The sequence below is a fragment of the Xyrauchen texanus genome, chromosome 17 (assembly GCF_025860055.1).
Source record: "Xyrauchen texanus isolate HMW12.3.18 chromosome 17, RBS_HiC_50CHRs, whole genome shotgun sequence".
NCBI lineage: Eukaryota > Metazoa > Chordata > Actinopteri > Cypriniformes > Catostomidae > Xyrauchen > Xyrauchen texanus.
Genome location: NC_068292.1, coordinates 22431144 through 22452744, shown reverse-complemented (window position 1 = coordinate 22452744; position 21601 = coordinate 22431144). Strand labels below are relative to the sequence as shown.

Below are 21601 nucleotides of genomic sequence, written 5' to 3'. Positions count from 1 at the left end.
TTAGTGTCACGATTCACTGTTGTCTGCCCTGTGTTTCTCCCCTGTCATCTGTTCCCGGACTACACTTCCCATAATTCCCTAATCTCATCACTGCCAGCTGTCCCTCATCGTTCCTCACCTGTGTTTAATGTTCTCATTAGTCTTTGTGTATTTAATGCCCTGATTTCTGTTCAGTATTGTCAGTTGATGAATGTATGTCCTTGAATGTGTTTCTGCCCATGCACTTCGTGGATGTTTTCTCTTGTTTATATTTTGGTTTCCCATCGTGGATGTTTTATTTGTTCCCTGTGGTTTTGTTTTTTCATTAAAGCTGCATGTAGATCCTCACTCCTCGTCTGCTTCGTTACAGTTAGCCAGATCTCCCACACATTTTACTGTGTGTAGTCTACTAGGTAATTTTCTTATGTTTGGTAAATGTTTAAATGGAATGCAACTTTAATTATATTATTCATTGATAGTTTGATTTTATTATTTTTATTGGACTGTTTGAATGTATTACTATTACCTGGTAAAATAAAATTTTACTTTTTGATTCATTCAAAAGGACTTTTTTTTTTTTTGTATATTTCTTATTAACTACAAATCTATGGTCAGAGTTGGCTTAATTAAGCTTCTTCAGAAGAAACCCATTAGTTAACTAAAAGGCTAAATGGTGAACCGAGAAATTTAAAGGGGAAACGAAGAGTAGGTCAGAGAATCTGTAAAATAGAACTTAATTGACTGGGGCTAAACGATGAGTCGAGAACCTATAATAGAACTTAGCCAAATAAGACTAAACGGGTCAAGCCGAGAACCTATAGGGACTTAGTCTAAAATGTAATAATATCTGAAACTGATGAGTTTGTAGTTAAAGGACCTGCGTCCGGCCAGCACAGGACCCAAATAACGTTGAAATAACAAATACAGTCTAGAAGGGAATTACTAAAAATAATAAGATACAAAATTTAAATTCAGAGCATAGATACAGCAAGGATTTTTGTCCATAATTGGAGTCAGATGAAATAAAGAATAAATTATAAGATTAATAAAACATGGAACTCAAATCAAATAATCAAAGCAGGAGACCTTCAGCCATGCTATTGGATGCCGCCATTGGACCAATATGTGGACTATCCCTTACAGTGGCATAATATTTATTACCACAATTTATTTAGACTCGCCCCTCCTTTTATTTATTGGAGGTTATGATGAGGCACTTACAATTGAAGTGAATGGGACCAATTTTTGGATGGTTTAAAGGCAGAAATTTCAAGCTTATAACTTTATAAAATCACTTACATTCATTCCTCAGTTAAAACTCATGTATTATTTGAGCAAATATTTTCGTTTTATAGTCATTTTAGGACTTCTTGAAATTACATCACTATGGCATCGAAGTTGTAAAAACCTTTTTTTTTTTACACAAAAAAGGTTAGTAAGTGATTTTATCACACTAAAAACATTTTAACACGCATATTATTTGTGTTGTGGTTATACTTTTGAAAACGTTTGAAAAAATTGGTCCCCATTCACTTCCATTGTAAGTGAATCACTGTAAACCAGTTTTTAGAGTAAAGAAGGGGCCATTCGAAATACATTTTTGTAGTAATCAATATTATGCCACAAATGCTGTCGATTGAGCTTTACTTGTGTTGAACCCAGAACGTTCTTTTAACTGAAAAACAATGTAGCTGTTTTACATCTTTGTAGATTTTAATAAAGTTTTTATGCTTCAGATTTATTTGTTTTGTGTTTTTTTGTGTTTTTCTCTTGTTTTCATTATTGTGAGTCCCCTCATGCTTTCCCACTCATCTTTCAACAGGAATTAAGGAGGTGAAAATCATCATAGTTACTGTTGTAACCTCCATTCCCTGAGGGTGAGAACGAGATGTTGTGTTGAATGAAGTGACACAAGGGGTCTTCCTTGGGAGCCTCGCGTACCTCTGAACTTGAACTGAACTGCCAATTTCTCATTGGCCTTTTCTCAAGTTCAGGGGTACTTGAGGCTCCCAAGGAAGACCCCTTGTGTCACTTCATTCAACACAACAGCGAGTGAGTGACAGAAGGGGAACTTATCTCGCCTGAAGGACACAAACATCATTCGACTGCTGGGTGTGTGTGTGAGCAGTGATCCGTTGTGTATGGTCACGGAGTACATGGAGAGTGGAGACCTGAATCATTACCTCTCCCAGAGAGTGTTACTGGACAAGACTGGACCTCTACATAATTCACCAACCATCAGGAACACACGTACACACATTTGTCATGGTTAGGAAGAATTATCAAAATACAGAAAAGAAAAATCTCTCTCTGTCTCTTTCTGTCTCAGTTACCCAGCTTTGATCTCCATGGCGAGTCAGATTGCATCAGGTATGAAGTTCCCCTTCTGTCGCTCTCTTCACGTTGTGTCAGAGAAGCGACACTAGGGGTCTCTCTTGAGCGGCGATATTCACCTCTGAACTATGAAAAAAGGCCAATGAGAGTTGGCAACCAGTATTTGCATGTCCCGCCCCCGGACATATGGGTATTTAAGCGGAGCAAATACGGGAGTTCATTCAGAAAATTTCTCCGGAGCCGATGGTCGTGTCTGCAACTGCTGCGTGTACACACCGACACAGGCTTTCTCCTGTTGCACGGCTGTGCACTTCCTGCCCCTGGGCGCTTCGACAGCGCAGATTAAAGAACTCTCACAAGTTTTTTTCCTAAAAGAGTGATTTTATTTAAAAGAGTAATTTCCTCTAAAAGAGCAAAACACAGCGGCGTTGAACGTCCTTTTAAGGACGCGTCTTTTTCAAGATGCCTTTCCGCCCCTGTGTTGTTCCTGGATGCGGTAGAGTACTCTCCGCTTCCGACGGCCACAGGCGTTGTCTCCTGAGGACTCCTCTGGGCTGCCACCTTCGGGCTTGCACGCCCAGGAAGAGGCCGACGCACAGATGTCCGATATGCTTTCCCGGGCAGCCAACAGCGTGGGCTTGGATTGGAACCCTCCGTCCTCCCCACAGCCATCACTGCTGGATGACTGGTTCTTGGGTGTTGGGCGCCGCTCACAGCCTCGCCTCCCCCCAGTTCCTTTCTTCCCGGAGGTGCATGATGAGCTGACGTCTTCGTGGAGAGCACCCCTCTCCACTCGTCGCACCGCCACTTGCTCAAAAGCCCTCGCCACCCTCGACGGCGGAACGTGCCACGGGTACATGGAGATTCCCCAGGTGGATAGGGCTGTTGCGCTCCACCTATGCCCCGGAAGCGCTACCACCTGGCGGGGTCGCCCTGTACTCCCTTCCCGGTCCTGTAGTGCAACATCCTCGCTCACCACGAAGGCCTACAGCGCTACCAGACGCGCCGTTTCCACCCTGCATGCCATGGCTCTCCTGCAGGTCCACCAAGCCAAGGCACTGTGAAACATGCACGGGGGTGGCCCTGATCCCGACACGCTGCAGGAACTGCGCTCAGCGACCGACCTCGCCCTAAGAGCGACGAAGGTCACAGCGCAGGCGCTCGGGCAGGCGATGGCCGCACTGGTGGTCCAGGAACGTCAGCAATGGCTGGACTTGGTTGAGATGCGTGAAGCTGACAAGACTCGCTTTCTCAACGCCCCTGTCTCCCAGTTCGGCCTCTTCGGCGACACCGTTGAGGACTTCGCCCAGCAGTTCTCCCTGGTGAAGAAGCAGACAGAGGCCATTTCTCACATCATGCCTCGCCGCAAGCCTGCCGCCACGGCCCAGGCCCCATCTGCTCGCCGATTGCGTCCTCCCACGGCCAGAAGACCTTCTGCTCCGCCCCAACCCGGGCCCAGCTCTCAGCCCCGGCGTCGAACAAACCACAGGAAGCGTACGCCCCCTGTCTCACGGACCCCTTTGAGGACCCGGAAGGCTCCCAAGCGCTCCTGAGACAGCGGACTCAGAGTGCAAGAAGTTAGCTCCGGAGGTGGTAAGACCGCTCCGTTCCCCGGTGGAGGGGATTTGCCTACCCAAATTCTCAATAAAAGAGCTATTTCCTTTACCTCTGGGTCACATGGCCCGCAAATGCCATTCTCACGGCACTCTGCTTTCAGACCTCAACAGTCCCGGCTTCCTGGACGCGGTGTCCCCGCCCTCAGCCCGCGACTGTTCCCCGGCCGGCCGGTTCAGACGAGTTCAGAGGACGCCAGCATCAGACCTCCTCCTCAGTCATGAACCCGCCCCCCGCCAGGCAAAGTAAGTGCTTTGAGTTTATTCTCAGCACCAGAGCCTCGAGACGCTACAGTGCCTCCCGACGCCACGTTACCTGTTCCGTACCGCTGCGAAGCCCTGCCGGGTACGTCCAAAATACTCGTCCCCTTGGTGTGCCCCTAGCACGGAGCTTAGAGGCGTGGCTTTCACTGCCCAGCCCGTCATGCTGGCTGCACCGGACCATTCGACTCGGTTACGCAATTCAGTTTGCCAGGTCTCCGCCCCCCTTCGTGGGCGTTCATTTTTCCGCAGTGCACGGCGAACATGCCCACTCCCTGTGCGAAGAAATCGCCTCCCTTCTAATCAAGGACGTGATAGAGCCTGTCCCTCCAACCGAAATGAAGAAGGGTTTCTACAGCCCTTACTTCATTGTACCCAAGAAAGGCAGCGGCATTCGACCGATCTTGGACCTGCGAGTTTTCAATCGGACCTTGTCCAAACTCCCGTTCAGAATGCTCACCCAGAAACAAATTCTAGCTGGCGTCCGGCATCTAGATTGGTTCGCAGCGGTAGACCTGAAGGACGCGTACTTCCACGTCTCAATTCGCCCTCGACATCGACCCTTCCTGCGGTTCGCGTTCGATGGCCAGGCGTATCAGTACAAAGTCCTCCCCTTTGGCCTGTCTCTGTCCCCTCGCGTCTTCACGAAAGTCGCAGAGGCAGCTCTTGCCCCGCTCCGAGAAGCCAGCATACGCATACTCAATTACCTCGATGACTGGCTCATACTGGCCCACTCCCGAGAGTTACTATGCACGCACAGAGACCAGGTGCTCAGCCACCTCAGCTGTTTGGGGCTTCAGGTCAACTGGGAAAAGAGCAAGCTCACCCCGGTCCAGAGAATCTCTTTTCTCGGTTTGGAGTTAGACTCAGTCTCAATGACAGCACGTCTCTCCAACGAGCGTGCTCAGTCAGTGCTGAAATGCCTCGCTTCCTTCAAGCCAGGCGCCGTGGTCCCTCTAAAACGATTCCAATAGCTCCTGGGGCATATGGCATCCTCCGCGGCGGCCGCGCCGCTGGGGTTGATGCATATGAGACCACTTCAGCACTGGCTCCAGACTCGAGTCCCGAGACGAGCATGGCGCCGCGGCATGCACAACGTGAAAGTTACCACTGCCTGCCGCCAAACCTTCAAACCCTGGACAGACCTCTGCTTTCTACGGGCAGGAGTACCCTTGCAGCAGGTGTCCCGATGCATTCTGGTTACAACCGATGCCTCCAAATTGGGTTGGGGCGCCATGTGCAACGGGCACGCAGCCGCAGGCTGTTTTCCTTGCCCTGAGGAAGTTTCTCCCGTTAATTCGGGGCAAGCACGTCCTAGTCAGGACGGACAGCACCACGGTCGTAGCCTACATAAATCGCCATGGCGGAGTACGCTCCCTCCACATGTCAAAGCTCGCCCGTCATCTCCTCCTTTGGAGTCAGCAGCGACTCAAGTCAATGCGTGCCACTCACATCCCCGGCAACCTCAATGTGGGAGCGGACGCGCTGTCAAGACAAAGCTTGCCTGGCGGAGAGTGGAGGCTCCACCCCCAGTCGGTCCAGCTGATTTGGGACCGGTTCAGCAAGGCCCAGGTAGACCTGTTTGCCTCCCAAGAAACCTCCCACTGCCCACTCTGGTATGCCCGGTCAGAGGCTCCCCTCGGGGCAGATGCTTTGGCACACAGCTGGCCCGCGGGGCTGCGCAAGTACGCATTTCCCCCAGTGAGCCTTCTTGCACAGGTGCTATGCAAGGTCAGGGAGGACGAAGATCAAGTCATTCTGGTGGCCCCCTACTGGCCCACCCGGACTTGGTTCTCGGACCTCACGCTCCTCACAACAGCCCCTCCCTGGTGAATTCCCCTGAGAAAGGACCTTCTTTCTCAGGGACGGGGCACGCTCTGGCACCCGCACCCAGACCTCTGGAACCTCCACGTCTGGCCCCTGGACGGGATGCGGAAGATCTAGCCGGCCTACCATCGACCGTCATAGATACGATCAACCAAGCCAGAGCCCCCTCTACCAGGCATCTTTACGCCCTAAAGTGGCGTCTGTTCGCAGACTGGTGTTCTTCCCGAGCCGAAGACCCACAGAAGTGCCGGTTAGGTCAGTGCTCATGTTTCTACAGGAGAGGCTGGAGAGGAGGCTGTCCCCCTCCACCCTCAAGGTGTATGTCGCCGCCATCGTGGCTCACCACAACACGGTAGATGGCAAGTCTCTTGGTAAGCACGACTTAATTGTCAGGTTCCTAAAAGGTGCCCGGAGGCTGATTCCCTCCCGGCCTAACCTGTTTCCCTCCTGGGATCTCTCGGTCGTCCTCTCGGGCCTCCAGAGACCCCCCTTCGAGCCGCTAGACTCAGCTGGACTCAGGGCCCTCTCTCTCAAGACCGCCCTGCTGATCGCGCTCGCCTCCATCAAGAGGGTCGGGGACCTGCAAGCGTTCTCTGTTAGCGACACTTGCCTGGAGTTCGGTCCGGCAGACACATACGTGATCCTAAGACCGCGACCGGGCTGTGTGCCCAAGGTTCCTACCACACCCTTCAGAGATCAGGTAGTGAACCTGCAAGCGCTGCCCCGGGAGGAGGCAGACCCAGCCCTTTCACTGCTGTGTCCAGTACGTGCTTTACCTATCTTTCTGGACCGTACACAGAGCACTAGACACTCTGAGCAGCTCTTCGTCTGCTTTGGGGGACAGCAGAAAGGGAATGCTGTCTCCAAGCAGAGACTCGCCCACTGGGTTGTCGACGCCATTTCCCTGGCTTATCACACCCAGGCCGTGCCCCCCCCTTGCGGGTCCGAGTTCACTCCACCAGGAATGTTGCGTCCTCGTGGGCACTGGCTAGGGGCACCGCCCTAGCAGACATCTGTAGAGCAGCGGGCTGGGCAACACCTAACACTTTTGCGAGATTCTATAATCTCCGAGTTGAGTCAGTATCAACCAGTTTTTTCTCAGGTCCGAGCCCATAGAACTCGGTAGCACGCTGACGATCTGACCGGGTGAACCGCTTGCACCTAGCGCCCTTTCCCCCTAACCAAGGGAAAACAGTGCGCCGTCGTTCCCAGGAGATCCCATCTTTGGGACACTGGTTGACTCCTCCCTAGCCCTCGTGGGTCGCAGTTCTGCGGAGGAACTCGCCGACCCAAACCATTGCGGGTACCGCAAGCTACCCTGTACTGGTATAGGTGCTCCACAGGTAAGGCCTCCTGTTCGGACTCCCCCTGTGTGTAATACCATGGTATTGTCCCCTCACGAGTTGACTCCGTGTTTCCCTTAGGCAGTTACAGCTGCCTCGGTCGCCGTGCTGTATGCTTCCCCCCTCTACGAGGCTGGATCTACCACCGCACCAACTTTTCCACATAGGTCCTAAGTTAGGCCATGTGATGTATTTGCCACTAAAGTTTGCCTCCCCTCCCGGGTAGGTGTGGCCTCTGCAGGGTCTTCTCTGCCCTGAATAAGGGCTAAGACCCCCTTCCCTCAATGCGTGTAAGGGCCCCGGCTGTAGTTGCTCTATGCGAGAAACATAGAGAGAAAAGAGGCCCAGCCAGGCTGGCCCGTTCCCATGTTGGCAGCCATCACCTTGTTCCCCCCTCCAGGGTAACGATAAGGAGTCTGATGGCTTGAATGGGGCATTGGGGAAGGGTACGTGCAGCCTGATACAGTTGGTCGTTCTGCACGTAAGAATACCTGCTCGCTCCTGTATCAGCAGTTCACGTACACGGCTCAGCGCATGGCACTTTTATAAGTGGACCCCTAGTGTCGCTTCTCTGACACAACGTGGAGAGAGCGACAGAAGGAGAACGTCTAGGTTATGTATGTAACCTCCGTTCCCCGATGGAGGGAATGAGACGTTGTGTCTCCCCTGCCACGTCGCTGAGCCACTGTTGTGGCCGGACCATTTCCGGCTCCTCAGAAAAATCCTGAATGAACTCCCGTATTTGCGCCGCTTAAATACCCGTATGTCCGGGGGCGGGACATGCAAATACTGGTTGCCAAATCTCATTGGCCTTTTTTCATAGTTCAGAGGTGAATATCGGCGCTCAAGAGATACCCCTAGTGTCGCTTCTCTGACACAACGTCTCGTTCCCTCCATCGGGGAACGGAGGTTACATACATAACCTAGACGTTCTTGTCATCTCTGAACTTTGTGCATATTGGCCACACGAAACTGCCTGGTGGGTGGAGATAGAGGAGAGGGGGAGGACAGAGGTGAAGAGCGCTAACTTTGGCATGAGCAGGAACCTCTATGCTGGCGATTACTACAGGATCCAGGGCAGAGCTGTGCTGCCTCTTCGCTGGATGGCATTGGAGTGCATACTCATGGTGAGAGAACATACAAAAAATTAGTCATTGAAACTTTATTTATTTAGTATGAATAATTTGTATTGCAGTTCTTTAAGTCAGAACATATATTTAATTACTTTATTATTCAATTTTTGAAAATTCGCTATTCACATAAAATATTTTTGGAAAGTTGACGTGTTCTGCAGTATGACTTCATATAATTTATTTAAAACTATTTGTAAAGGTATTAATGGAAAGGAGGAGGCGAGAACCAGCTTGACAATATAAATAATATTTTTTATAAAGAACTTAAATAAAAAGACACGAACACACAAAGGTGTTGGACAACTGCCTGTAAACGCTCGCTCTCTCTGTCGCACCACCGTCCGCAGTCAGCCTTTATCCCTCTCTGAGGCTTGATTAGCCTGATAAGGGGCCGGGTGTGTAAAATCACGACCCGGCCTCGCCCTCCACCCTATCACACTATTGTAGACAGCTTTTTGCCAGTTCTTTTATTATGAATGTATGTAGTTTTCATGAGCTCATATTTATTGAAAGACTGCATTAAAACTTTGAACTTTAAAAACAAATAGTTGTCACACTATATGAGCATTTAAAATGAACAAATGAAGGCAAAAGATGCTTAAAATGGTGAAAAATAAATTAAATGGTGACCAGTCACAGCAATTAAAATTGAAATCTTTTACATTGATATAAATAAACGTGTTATACTGGTGCATGCAAATAATTTTTCTATGTTTGTGTGTAGGGGAAGTTCACTGCAGCAAGTGACGTATGGTCATTTGTTGTGACGCTGTGGGAGATGCTCAGTGTGTGTCAGGAGCAGCCGTACAGTTACATGACCGATGAACAGGTCATTGACAATGTTCTTCAGAGACCAGGACAGACAGGTATGAGTGCTATCAAACACACACATCAACACTCAACATAGACATAGTCTCACTTGTGTGGCACTTTGTGTGCCCACATGGTTTGTATGAGTTGATGCTTAGCTGCTGGAACAGAGACTGTAAACTACGGCCTTCCTTTGCATACATTCACTCCTTCTTATAGGGGTAGTTCCCCCAAAAATGAAAATTCTCTTTTTTTTTCCTCACCCTCATGCCATTCCAGATGTGTATGACTTTTCTTTCTTCTGCTGAACACAAACAAAGACTTTTACAAGAATATTTCAGCTCTGTAGGTCTATTCATTGCAAGTGAATGGTGGCCAGAACTTTTATGGTCCAAAAAGCACATAAAGAAAACATAAAATGAATCCATTAGACTCCAGTGGTTTAATTCATAACTTCAGAAGTGATATGATAGGAGTGGTTGAGAAACAGATAAATATTTAAATCCTTTTTTACTATAAATTTCCAATTTCACTGAGAATTTAATTTATAGTAAAAAGGACTTAAATATTGATCTGTTTCTCACCCACACCCATCAAATCCCTTCTAAAGACCACTGGAGTCTTATGGATTACTTTTATGCGGCCTTTATGTGCTTTCTGTAAGTTCTGTCCACCATTCACCTGCATTGAATGGACCTACACAGCTGAGATATTCTTCTAAATCTAAGTTTGTGTTCAGCAGAGGACAGAAAGTCATACACATCTGGGATGGCATGAGGGTGAGTAAATGAAAACAGAATTTTCATTTTCAGGCGAACCTTTAATGCAATAATTTCCCATAAAACAACAAGTCTCCAAAATGACAAGAAAACACCAAAACCATCATAAAAGTAGTTTGTACAACTTGTGCAATTTATTCCAAGTCTCCTGAAGATATACGATAACTTTATGTGAGGAAGAGACTGAAAGTCCTTATTCAGTGGCAATCTTCTCAGATCTCAAAAACTGGATTAGTCCAATACATGAAAGAATCATCTTTTCTGTTCACAAATGAAACTAATTCAGTTCTTAAGTTCAAATCACTGAACTTTATATCCTGATCCTCTAACTTGTATCCTTAAACCCTGAACCTACAGCTAACAAAACTGTCTCTTCATTCCCTGAACAATGAATAGATCTCGAAACATAATCATAATAACTGGTGGAGGGTGAAGGGTGAGGGTCAAAATCCCTTGGCTCTTCAGATATATCAATACATATATATATATATATATATATATATATATATATATATATATATATATATATATATATATATATATATATATATCCTTTTATATCAATATCTATCTGTATTCTGTTGCTTAACGTCTTTAATAAAGTGATGAATTAACTATATGCATGATCACATAATCAATTCTATTTTCTTATGCATAATTGAAATATACTTTGAATCATATGTGTGTTGAATGTTAATTAGTCTCTTTTAGGAACATTCCAGAGTCTCTCTGTCCTGCACGTCGGCTGAAGGTCTTTTGGGGGATAAGCTTATTTGTGACGCTCTCCAGCCTCTCAGGGGAGGGGGGTCAGAGGGAATGCGTTAAACATGTGTTCCAGATGTATTCTGTGTTTGATTGTTACCTTTCCATGACTAATTATATGGTTTAAAGTCCTATGTAATAATACCTGAATAGTAGAAGTGTGATTTTCTCTTATTATTTCTTTAGGGAAGAAATGTATGTTATTTCAACCCTCTCCTCTGCCCGAGGAGTGAATATTTTATCTCTCTGTTTTGGTTCAAATGGCCTGATAATGTGTGCTCTGGCTCTCTTGTGCCCAGAGAAGAACTGTCGTTCGTCAGTGTTTTGTGTGTGCATTTGACCTTCTACCCAGTTTTTGAACCCAGGGATGCACACCAGACCGACTCGAAGACGCTCACGACCATCTGCGAGGTCACTTCAGATGTAAATCTCGGGCTCGGACGACAAGTGCGCTGATTAATGTTGATAGGCCGCATAGCTGTCTATATGTTGTGACTGTATGTTCTTTTAGCCAATCAGGAGTAAAATAATGGAATGTACGTCCTTGCAAATGGTATAATTGATGTAAGATTTTGTGTAAGGTACGAGTTGGCTTTCGATCTCCTCGTGAGACTTTGCCGCTGGCTCTACCAATTTCACTGCAGACTATACTTCAGTAAATTTTTGACTCTTTTAATTGAACTTCTCGACTCCTGGTTTTCTTTCTCCATATCTGGTCCGGGTCATAACTGTTATACCCCTAACAGTTTGGTGGAGGATTCAGCGGGCAATCACTCCGTGGTGACATCTCTGGCAAATCAGCAAACAAGGTAGGAAGCTTTTATTAATTGTTAGGGCTGTCTGACTGGAAGAGATTTTGAAGGGGAGCGGGAGAGCTTCACTCCGACGAGGCGAGTGAAGAGTAATTTAATTATACTATTGAAGGTATAAGAAGTCGCTGAGAGAGTTGTTAAGGGTTAAAACAGCAAACAGCGCAAGTGAAGCGTGCTCTGTGGGGGGCCCAGGTGGGCATTGGTGTAGCACCACCCCGGCAGAGTGCGTCCCTGGACGGGAGGTCCAGTGGCACCGTAAACCTGCTCAATCTCTTCCACCTCAGATAGGGGTACCCCGAGCTTAGTGAATCAGGCAGTTAGGGATTCAGATATTAGTTATAAAATACAATAGGAATTGTTTTGCCAGGGATGCATCAGGAGCGGTCCCAAGTAAATAAATAAATTATGACCCGAATTGGTATGGATCAGTATATGTGACCAGGATGTTTGTGAAGAATACTTTGTGGTGTATTGTGTAGAAATCCAGTATTGTTGCTGCTATAGTTAATTTATCCGCGTAAAATATTTGCTGCTAAAATCTTTTCGGTAGTGATTTTCAACTGTGACCAAGAAAAATGACTGATAGAGGGAATTTTCTGAGTAGTTCTGACCAAAACGAGGAGGGCACACGCTGTAAACAGCTCTGCTCTGACGAGCTCAAATCAAAGAAATGTGCACAGCTCATTAAGAAAATGGTCAGTCAGGGGTTTGAGTCTGATTGGAACGTCATGCAGCAGATTGACTGGCTGCAGAACAAAAAAGACGCTGATAGGGCCAAATATCTATCCGTGTATGCCTATTCATGGATTTGTAAACTGGGTGGTATACCTTTAAGCCATGAAAAGGCAATTCCAAATATGATGGACGGATGGTCTAGTTTGATTGCCCAGCGTGATAGAGTGGCAAAAATTATTGGGCAGGAAGTCGGCTGTGATCTGTGTAGTTTGAGTAAGGGTTTCGAGGCTGTTTGTGAGAAGGCAGAAAATGCTGTGAAAAATGAGACAGTTCCCAGTGCTCCCTTGGCCCCCACCTGCTCTTCTCAGACTGCTCAGGCAGCTGCTGCTTTCAGCGCTGCTGATCAGACTGATAATCAGAACGATGGGCCATATGCTGAGGTGCGCGGATTGTTGAATATGGCTGTTTCGCACCCCCCAACTTATGACATTTCGGAGATTCCTGCCGTGCAAGCAAAGCAGATTAAGCAAAAACTGGGGGTCGGAAATCTTAACTTGTCCCCCAGAGAAATGTCTAAACCCATTGAGACGGCATTCGCCGCCCCAATCCGACATCAGGCTAGGGGAGGATTGAATGCTGAGATGGGTGCTGGCTGGGAGGATGGTCAATGGGTCAGACTCACAGCGGCTGAGAAAAACAGTTTGCTTGCAGGGTTGGAACCTTTTAAGTTGTATAAACCAAACAAAATTCTATGGGACAGGCTAGAGGCCGTTGCTAGGCAACAGAATCTGGGGATGGCAGATATACAGTCTTTGGTTGAGGGTTTGGTTCCCACCAGCAAATTAAGGGCGGTTCAGATTGCTCCTTTCCACCCCAGAGTCCCCACAGATTGGCCTGAGTTTTGTGAAGCTTACTCAGATTACAAGTTACGCGTGAAAGATATTTTGGGTCGGGGGTCTTTTCCCTGGACCAGTGTGACACAGATTAAACAGAGGGCTGGCGAAAACCCCTTAGAATACATTGAGCGCTTTGCATAGCCTATGAAATGTACTGTGCTGCAAACAACAACGCAGAAGATCTTGATTCTGCCATAGTGATAGAATCCGCTACAGGCGGATTGAATAAACAATACCGAGACATGTTGTTGAACAGTGCCATTGACATCAGATATTGGGAGGATTTGCTTCGTTGGTGCTCTGTAAGCTGGAGCCATTTGCAAACACGTGATGATGATGTTAATGTGGGTAAAGTATCTGCTGTGTCAGTTGAAGTGGAAATGAGTCCCCGCAATAACATAACCTGCTATAATTGTGACGAGAGAGGTCATACCTCTAGAGATTGTACCAAGCCTGTTGCCAGATGCAGAAATTGTAACAGAGAGGGCCACATTGCTAGACATTGTCGTAGTGGTAAACAAAAAAAATCACAGAAATGAGAAAAAGGAATGTCCTAAAAATGATGTTTCGGACGAATAGGGGTCAGCGGCCTCCGGTTCATGTAATTATGCAGACACCCGCCCATTCATACATGCGTTGTTAGGAGGCCGGCAATGCCTTATTTTGATTGACACGGGCACGACTGTATCAATTACAGATCTCGATCTTGAGATCACTTCTGAAACTTTGTATATAGAAGGTCTAAATGGCACAAATGTATATCATAAATCTGTTCCTATCCCTCTAACCATTTCTAACTCTGAAAAAGTCTATTGGACTGAATTTTGGGTAGGGAAAAATACTGTAGGGACTCTAATCGGTGTTGACATTCTGAAAGAACTCGAAGCTGATGTTTTGCTTTCTCAAGATAAGCTAGTGCTTGGCTGCAATGAAACAATTCGCTTATCTCAGAGTGGCCCCCACCATGAGCAGAGATGTGCAGTGGCTGAACCTGCTAGTCTAACTGAAACTCGCCCTGAGTGGAAGTTTATAATTTCCAAATTTCCTGATGTAGGGGCAAAAGATAAATATGATTGTGGTTTAGCACAGATTCAGCCACTGAGCATCCCAGGTCCTTTGCATAAAGCCAGAAGACAATATCCTTTGAAAAATGAAGCTCGAGAGGGAGTTGACACTGTTGTAGATGAACTATGCAAACGGGGGATTGTGATTCCCTGTTCTTCTCCCACTAACTCTCCCATGTGGCCTGTCAAAAAGCCGGATGGGAGCTGGCGTTTGACCATTGATTACACTTCTCTGAATTCAGTGTCTGAGAAAATGCACCCTCTGGTGGCCAACCCCGCAACTATCCTACACGAGATAGGATCTGAACATTGTCTTTTTACTGCTTTAGACATTTCTAACGGTTTTTGGACTTGTCCCCTAGCCAAGGAGGACCAAGGCAGATTTGCTTTCACCAGCAGGGGTCGCTAATGGACATGGAGTCGTTTGCCACAAGGTTTCTGCAACTCACCCACAGTTTCATCAGGTACTAGCATCCTTCATCGATCCGGTAAGAAAACAAATTGAATATGACGGATCTGTCGTCCTACAATATGTGGATGACATTTTAATTGCTAGTCCCACCAAGTTCAAACATTTGACTGCTGTACAGACTGTTTTGAATGCCCTCCAAAACGGGGGATTCAAAGTGAACTTGAAGAAAGCACAGCTAGCACTGCCTGAAGTGACTTATTTGGGGCAAATTGTGGGTGTGCACGGCAGACGCATCACTCCTGAACGAGTTAAAGCTGTCATTGAACTTCCAAAACCAAACACGGTTACTGGTGTAAGGCAAGTAATGGGTCTTTTGAATTACTGCCGCCAGTATGTTTCTGAATACACTGAACTTTCTAAACCACTCACAGAGGCGCTGAAAGGAGGAAAACCTGGATCGGAGCTGATCAACTGGACTGAGGAGATGGAGGAGGCGTTTGTGAGTATCAAAGAAACTCTTGCTTCCTCCCCAGCATTACGTCATGCCGATGCCAGCAGGCCGTTCCATCTATGGACATGGGTGGGAACTCGATCCTATTCAGCGGCCCTGGGTCAAAGGGTTCCAGGAAGAAACTCCTATGGGATGGTAGGATATTATTCTGCTCCTATTCCTGTTTCAATGGCAGGACAGCATCCGTGCCTGTTTATATGCGACTGTGCAGAGTGGGCTGTAAAGATTACCGAGGACATTGTGACTCATCAGAAGGTGATACTGCACACTAGACACCAGATTCTGAAATTGTTAACAAACACTCGTTTAGGCTCTATCTCTAATCAAAAACGAAGCTAAATGGGAGGCCACTCTCTTGAGTAAAAATGTGGATATAAATATTGACATTGAAACTGCTATCAACCCTGCCTCCTTACTTCCAGAAGAAGGAACTGCACACAACTGTGCCCGGCTGATCGAGACGGACAGCCAGAGCCCTCTTCAATCTGAACCACTTTCTGATGCCATGAAGTTGTTCGTGGATGGTTCCAGCTTTCATGAACAGGGAAAACGCTTCACTGGCTGGGCTGTTGTAAATGAACATGGTGAAACTGTTGACTGTGGTTCTCTTTCAGGAGGAGGGGCTCAAGTGGCCGAGCTGGTCGCATTGACACGAGCATTGCAGTATGGCCAGGGGAAATGAGTCAATGTTTACACTGACAGCCGTTATGCATATGGTGCTGTTCACGACTTCGGCCCTGTGTGGAGACGCAGAGGATTTCTAACCACTGCCGGTCTGCCGATCTCTCATCAACAGCAGGTAAAAGAACTTATGAATGCCTGTGATCTTCCTGCAACAGGAGCAGTTATCAAAGTCACTGGACATGCAACGGACAATTCTCCTGAGGCCACAGGAAACCGAGCTGCTGACACAGCTGCCAGAGGGGCTGCAACACGGACTGAGACTTGCGTGAGTGTTATGGCTCTTGCTCCTCAGGAGATTGAGAACCCCAGAGACCTTTTTAAACTCTATGATGAGGATGACCCTGAAGAGATAGAACAATGGACAAAATTAGGAGCTCAGAAAAATGCAGAAGGACTGTGGAAATTTAATGAGCGTTTTGTTTGTCCTGTTTCTGCTAGAACTGAACTAATGTCTTTGTATCATGGTTTGGCACATGCAGGTCCTGAAAAACTACATGCAATGATTTCCAAAACCTGGTGGTTGCCCCGACTGAGGGCTTCTTGCAATGATTTTTGTAAGAGATGTCTAGTATGCCTTAAGGTTAATTCTTCTTCTAAGCTGAAAATTCCCTTAGGACATGCCCCTCGACCTCAAGGGCCATGGACACACCTCCAAATTGATTTCATAGGTCCACTGCCCCCTAGTGGAGGTTTTACATGTAATGTTTGAAATTTGATGGGCCTTATCAGGTGGTATTGACCACTAACACCTCTGTTCTACTGGACAGGGGGGTTTTGGGTACTGTATGGAGACATTGGTCAAAGGTGAAACCACTTGAAAAGTGTAACAACTTACTACCTCGGGATCATTAAATGTCTGTCGTGTATGTTAAAATTCTAGAATTCTAGAACAAATGTTTTATCATTACAGATGGCTGAATCCGACGACATACTGAAGCTGCTAATTCTTCAAGAAGAAGTGCGTAGTGAGAGACGACTGAAAGTGAAACGAGCTTTCATCCGATTGGTACTTCCGCTCTCGTTGGTATTTTTAATTCTGATCGCTTTATCATTTTTGATGTGGATTCAAATTTCAATTTGGACAGGGAGATTCCATGCTTTCAACTCATTGGGATTGTGAGGAGATCGATAACCGTCCATCATGGGTACAATACCCATGTCTAAATTCAACTGAGGGTCTAAATTTAATTCCGACCATGTACCAAAAGGTAAATGATCGTTGTTATCGTCTGGACGGAAATGAGACAGTGACCTATTGGCTTGGTCACTCCCCAAATTATCCCGATACTACCCTCATTATGCAAAAAGGTTGGTGGATGAGGAGTGGAGGCGTTGACCTGTTTGAAGGAGATTTCAGTTCAATGAGCTGGATCCCTGACCACATAGCTCGTGGAAACATGAGTGCATGCTCCATACGAATGGATATGGTTAATCGATATTTGTTAAAATCTAGAAAAGGTGAGAGTAAAGCTAACGAAGCAGAGCTGTCTCTTTGTGTTGCAGAGTTGAAGCAGAAGACTGAATATTTTCCTCGGTTGAAGGCGCAAACAGCTCGGCAGAAACAGATAAAAACTAATGATCCATTTGCAGGTTATGAGTATTTGAATTCTGTATGGCTTAAATCTAAGGGCACTCCATGGTATACTGATTCGGAACCTCCGTCTGCTATAGCAGTAGCATTGGTTTTGGCTTTTTCGGTAGGAGCAATATTTACTGACATGACCGAAACAGTGGAGGAATATGGGGAGGAAGCTTGGGAGGAGTTTGTGGCTGCGTCAGAGGATTTGGTCATGGGAGCTGTTAAATATGTGTTATATGCTTTTGGAGCTCTTTTGGGAGTGGGTGTCCTCTGTCTGTGTGTGTGGATGTGTGTACGTTTCTGTTTTTCTTATGTATGCAGGTCTGCTTGCAGTAACTTGAACCCTTCCGAGGAGGAGAACCGACTGAGAAAACTGACGACACGCTTGGAAGAGAAACTTAAGAAGGATAACATCCATGCCCTGTTGTGAGTGGAAGGTGGGAGAGCCTTCACGTGGGGACTGGGAATTTTTAGTATCCAGCATGTCCACAATGAGGCTGAAGAGACAAGTGTGACCCGTCAGGGAAGCATGCGTTACCACTCCACCTTCCGTGAGTGACCTCACTTGGTAGACCAGACGTGGCGTATTGGACCCCACATTGGTCTAAAACGGGGACTGAAGGGTGAGGGTCAAAATCCCTTGGCTCTTCAGATATATCAATACATATATATATATATATATATATATATATCCTTTTATATCAATATCTATCTGTATTCTGTAGCTTAACGTTTTTAATAATGTGATGAATTAACTATATGCATGATCACATAATCAATTCTATTTTCTTATGCATAATTGAAATATACTTTGAATCATATGTGTGTTGAATGTTAATTAGTCTCTTTTAGGAACATTCCAGAGTCTCTCTGTCCTGCACGTCGGCTGAAGGTCTTTTGGGGATAAGCTTATTTGTGACGCTCTCCAGCCTCTCAGGGGAGGGGGTTAGGGGGAATGCGTTAAACATGTGTTCCAGATGTATTCTGTGTTTGATTGTTACTTTTCCATGACTAATTATATGGTTTAAAGTCCTATGTAATAATACCTGAATAGTAGAAGTGTGATTTTCTCTTATTATTTCTTTAGGGAAGAAATGTATGTTATTTCAACCCTCTCCTCTGCCCGAGGAGTGAATATTTTATCTCTCTGTTTTGGTTCAAATGGCCTGATAATGTGTGCTCTGGCTCTCTTGTGCCCAGAGAAGAACTGTCGTTCGTCAGTGTTTTGTGTGTGCGTTTGACCTTCTACCCAGTTTTTGAACCCAGGGATGCACACCAGGCCGACTCGAAGACGCCCGCGACCATCTGCGAGGTCACTTCAGATGTAAATCTCGGGCTCGGACGACAAGTGCGCTGATTAATGTTGATAGGCCGCATAGCTGTCTATATGTTGTGACTGTATGTTCTTTTAGCCAATCAGGAGTAAAATAATGGAATGTACGTCCTTGCAAATGGTATAATTGATGTAAGATTTTGTGTAAGGTACGAGTTGGCTTTCGATCTCCTCGTGAGACTTTGCCGCTGGCTCTACCAATTTCACTGCAGACTATACTTCAGTAAATTTTTGACTCTTTTAATTGAACTTCTCGACTCCTGGTTTTCTTTCTCCATATCTGGTCCGGGTCATGACTGTTATACCCCTAACAAGGGTTTTGTAGCTAGATGACAGGCAAAGTAGACGACTCTAAAAACTCTTTAGTCATAGTTCTCTGTGGGCAAAATTTGACAAATTATCAATTAAATGTAATAAAACATACTATAAAAAAATACAGCAATTATACTTTTTTCTACTTGCATATTAAATAACAAAAGTTAATAATATTTCAAATTAATTTAGCAGTAAATTCAGTCTAACTCTGCTAGCATTTGTGGTCATTTAAAGAATTTGAAGTTGTTTCAGTGTTTCACAGACTTTACTGTGGTGGAGGGTAAATTGCATACTAGGAAATCTGACATTGAGATCATTAAACATCATCTCAATAAATATCATATTGTTGTTTTGAATCATGTCCTAAACAGCCGTGATGCAACAAAAGATGAGTGACAGGACATTTCTGTTTTTCTTGTTGCTTCACTCACTGTGACACTTAAGTGGTCCAAAATCCCGCTCCACTGTAATTGTCACGCCGCACGATTACATATATAACGTGTTCTGTGTTGACTAATTGTTGTTGCTGGTAATTTGTCTGGTTCGGACATAATGAGTGTGTAAACTTGCACACCAATTTGCTGATAACTACCAAAAATCAGCTTATTCAAAAAAATCAGACAGGGCAAAAAAAACCACATTTACTTGAAATCATCTGATTATTCTCTGCATTTGATGTCAAAACTTGAAAGCACTTATGCATGTTTGATAAGAACACTGGTAAAATGGGCAAAAATGTATGTGTAATTTCCCTCTGCATGTATCCACATTTACTGGCATTCTTACCATCTTATCCAATGTGCTCAAGTGTTGTGCGCATGCCTGTTTAAATTTTGATGTCAAAAGCAGATTATTATTCCATATTTCCCATTTCATGTGAACCCATTTTACTTGGATTGTCTGATTTTTTAATATGCTGATTTTCTGTAGTTATCTGCGTTTTGGCTCAATGTTGTGAGGCATCATAATCATTCTGACACACCAGTTAATACGGAGTTAGTGCAGCCAAAATGAGAAAACTTCTGAAGACCCATGTGAAGTTTGGATGAACTTTTCTGTGAAGATCGTAAACAAGTACAATATGACTTCAAGTGTATGTGTTGTTGCATATGATAAAGTATTCTAATGACATAAAACTATGTGCTTTATCTATCAGGAAAACAGGCATATGGCATTTTATTTCCAATTTGAGCATAATCAGAGGATTGATATTTGTGGCTTCACTCCTGTCTGTTCCCATCACTCCTCCCTTCATTGACTGTAAACGTGGTTTATTGTGTTGTCATTTGATATGAAATGACTGCAGATAGTTTTGTAATTGACCTGGTATTACATGGAATGACTTGAACTAAGCAGAATTTCCTGATCAACACTTGTGGGTTCAACTGGACTTTTGGAAATCTTTGTTGCTTTGGACTATATTGTTTTATACTCCTAATGTACTATTTGAAAGGACTCGATGTGTCTGGACTTACATGAATTGTAACAAAGATACCTGGAAAGTATGGAGAGAGGAAAACAAGCAGAAAGGCAACAGTACAAAAATGATGAACATTTATATCAGTAAGAGTGACAGAAATGTGATGAACAATTGTCTGTGTTTACAAAGAGCAATTTAAAGTTTCACTGCAGTACCAAAAAATCCAGCAGCTGTTATACACTATCAGCACTTTTGAATCTGTCAATCACTCTCATTAACACTTTATTCCTCAACAAACCTGACAGGCATAAGACATCAGGAAATGTATTACTTATAGAAACACTTTCATTTACAAAGTTAGAGAAGTAATAGTTAGACATTTTAAAAAGTGATCACATTAAGTATTTAAACCCATGGGGAACTTGCAGAGAAAGTGATGACTGTTACAGTATGTAATTGCTGCAACTGGACGGTTGTCAGTGCCACAACAGCCGCCTTTAGGGGTTACAAGGTAAAGGGGATTGATGTTGCCTCCGTGTAAATGTTGTCCATGCACTTTGTAACCGGAAGTTAGTTTTTGTTTGCCATAAACCTGTTTACTCTTGAATTCTCAGTGCCGCTGTTTTAAAAGCTGCAGATTGCACATTTAATTCGACTTAAAACTGTTTTTTGATTCATCCTTGATGTGTATGAAGGGGTGGAAAGTAACAAAGCCACATAAGTAGCCCTACACTATAATATACACAAGAATGTTTGTCATAAATGTTATGTTGCTATGGCGACTATGCTTCTTGAATGATCGTCAACCTTTTTTGGGACACTGAACTAAAGTTTTATTGTATTTTAATTTTCTCAGCTATTTCATCTATTCATGTTTTATAAAAAATGTAAATAATTAATAGAACATATTTTTCTTCATTAATATTTGGTATCTGTTATTAATCAGGTCTGTCTGTCTATGTTTTACACTCTCTGACTGTGTTAGTCTTTGTCATTGCATGTTGTCTAATTTTGTAGATGTTTTAATAAAATAACCTTTTCAAAAAAAGTTTAAACCAG

The 21601-nt window shown here is 45.0% G+C and overlaps 1 long non-coding RNA gene across 1 annotated transcript; it reads left to right on the top strand.

Moving 5' to 3' along the window:
• Nucleotides 1–2110: 2110 nt before the first annotated feature.
• LOC127658476 (uncharacterized) lies at nt 2111–9266 on the top strand. Its single transcript, XR_007972387.1, has 3 exons — nt 2111–2349; nt 8351–8484; nt 9215–9266. It is a non-coding gene; the product is annotated as an uncharacterized LOC127658476 (long non-coding RNA).
• Nucleotides 9267–21601: the final 12335 nt, after the last annotated feature.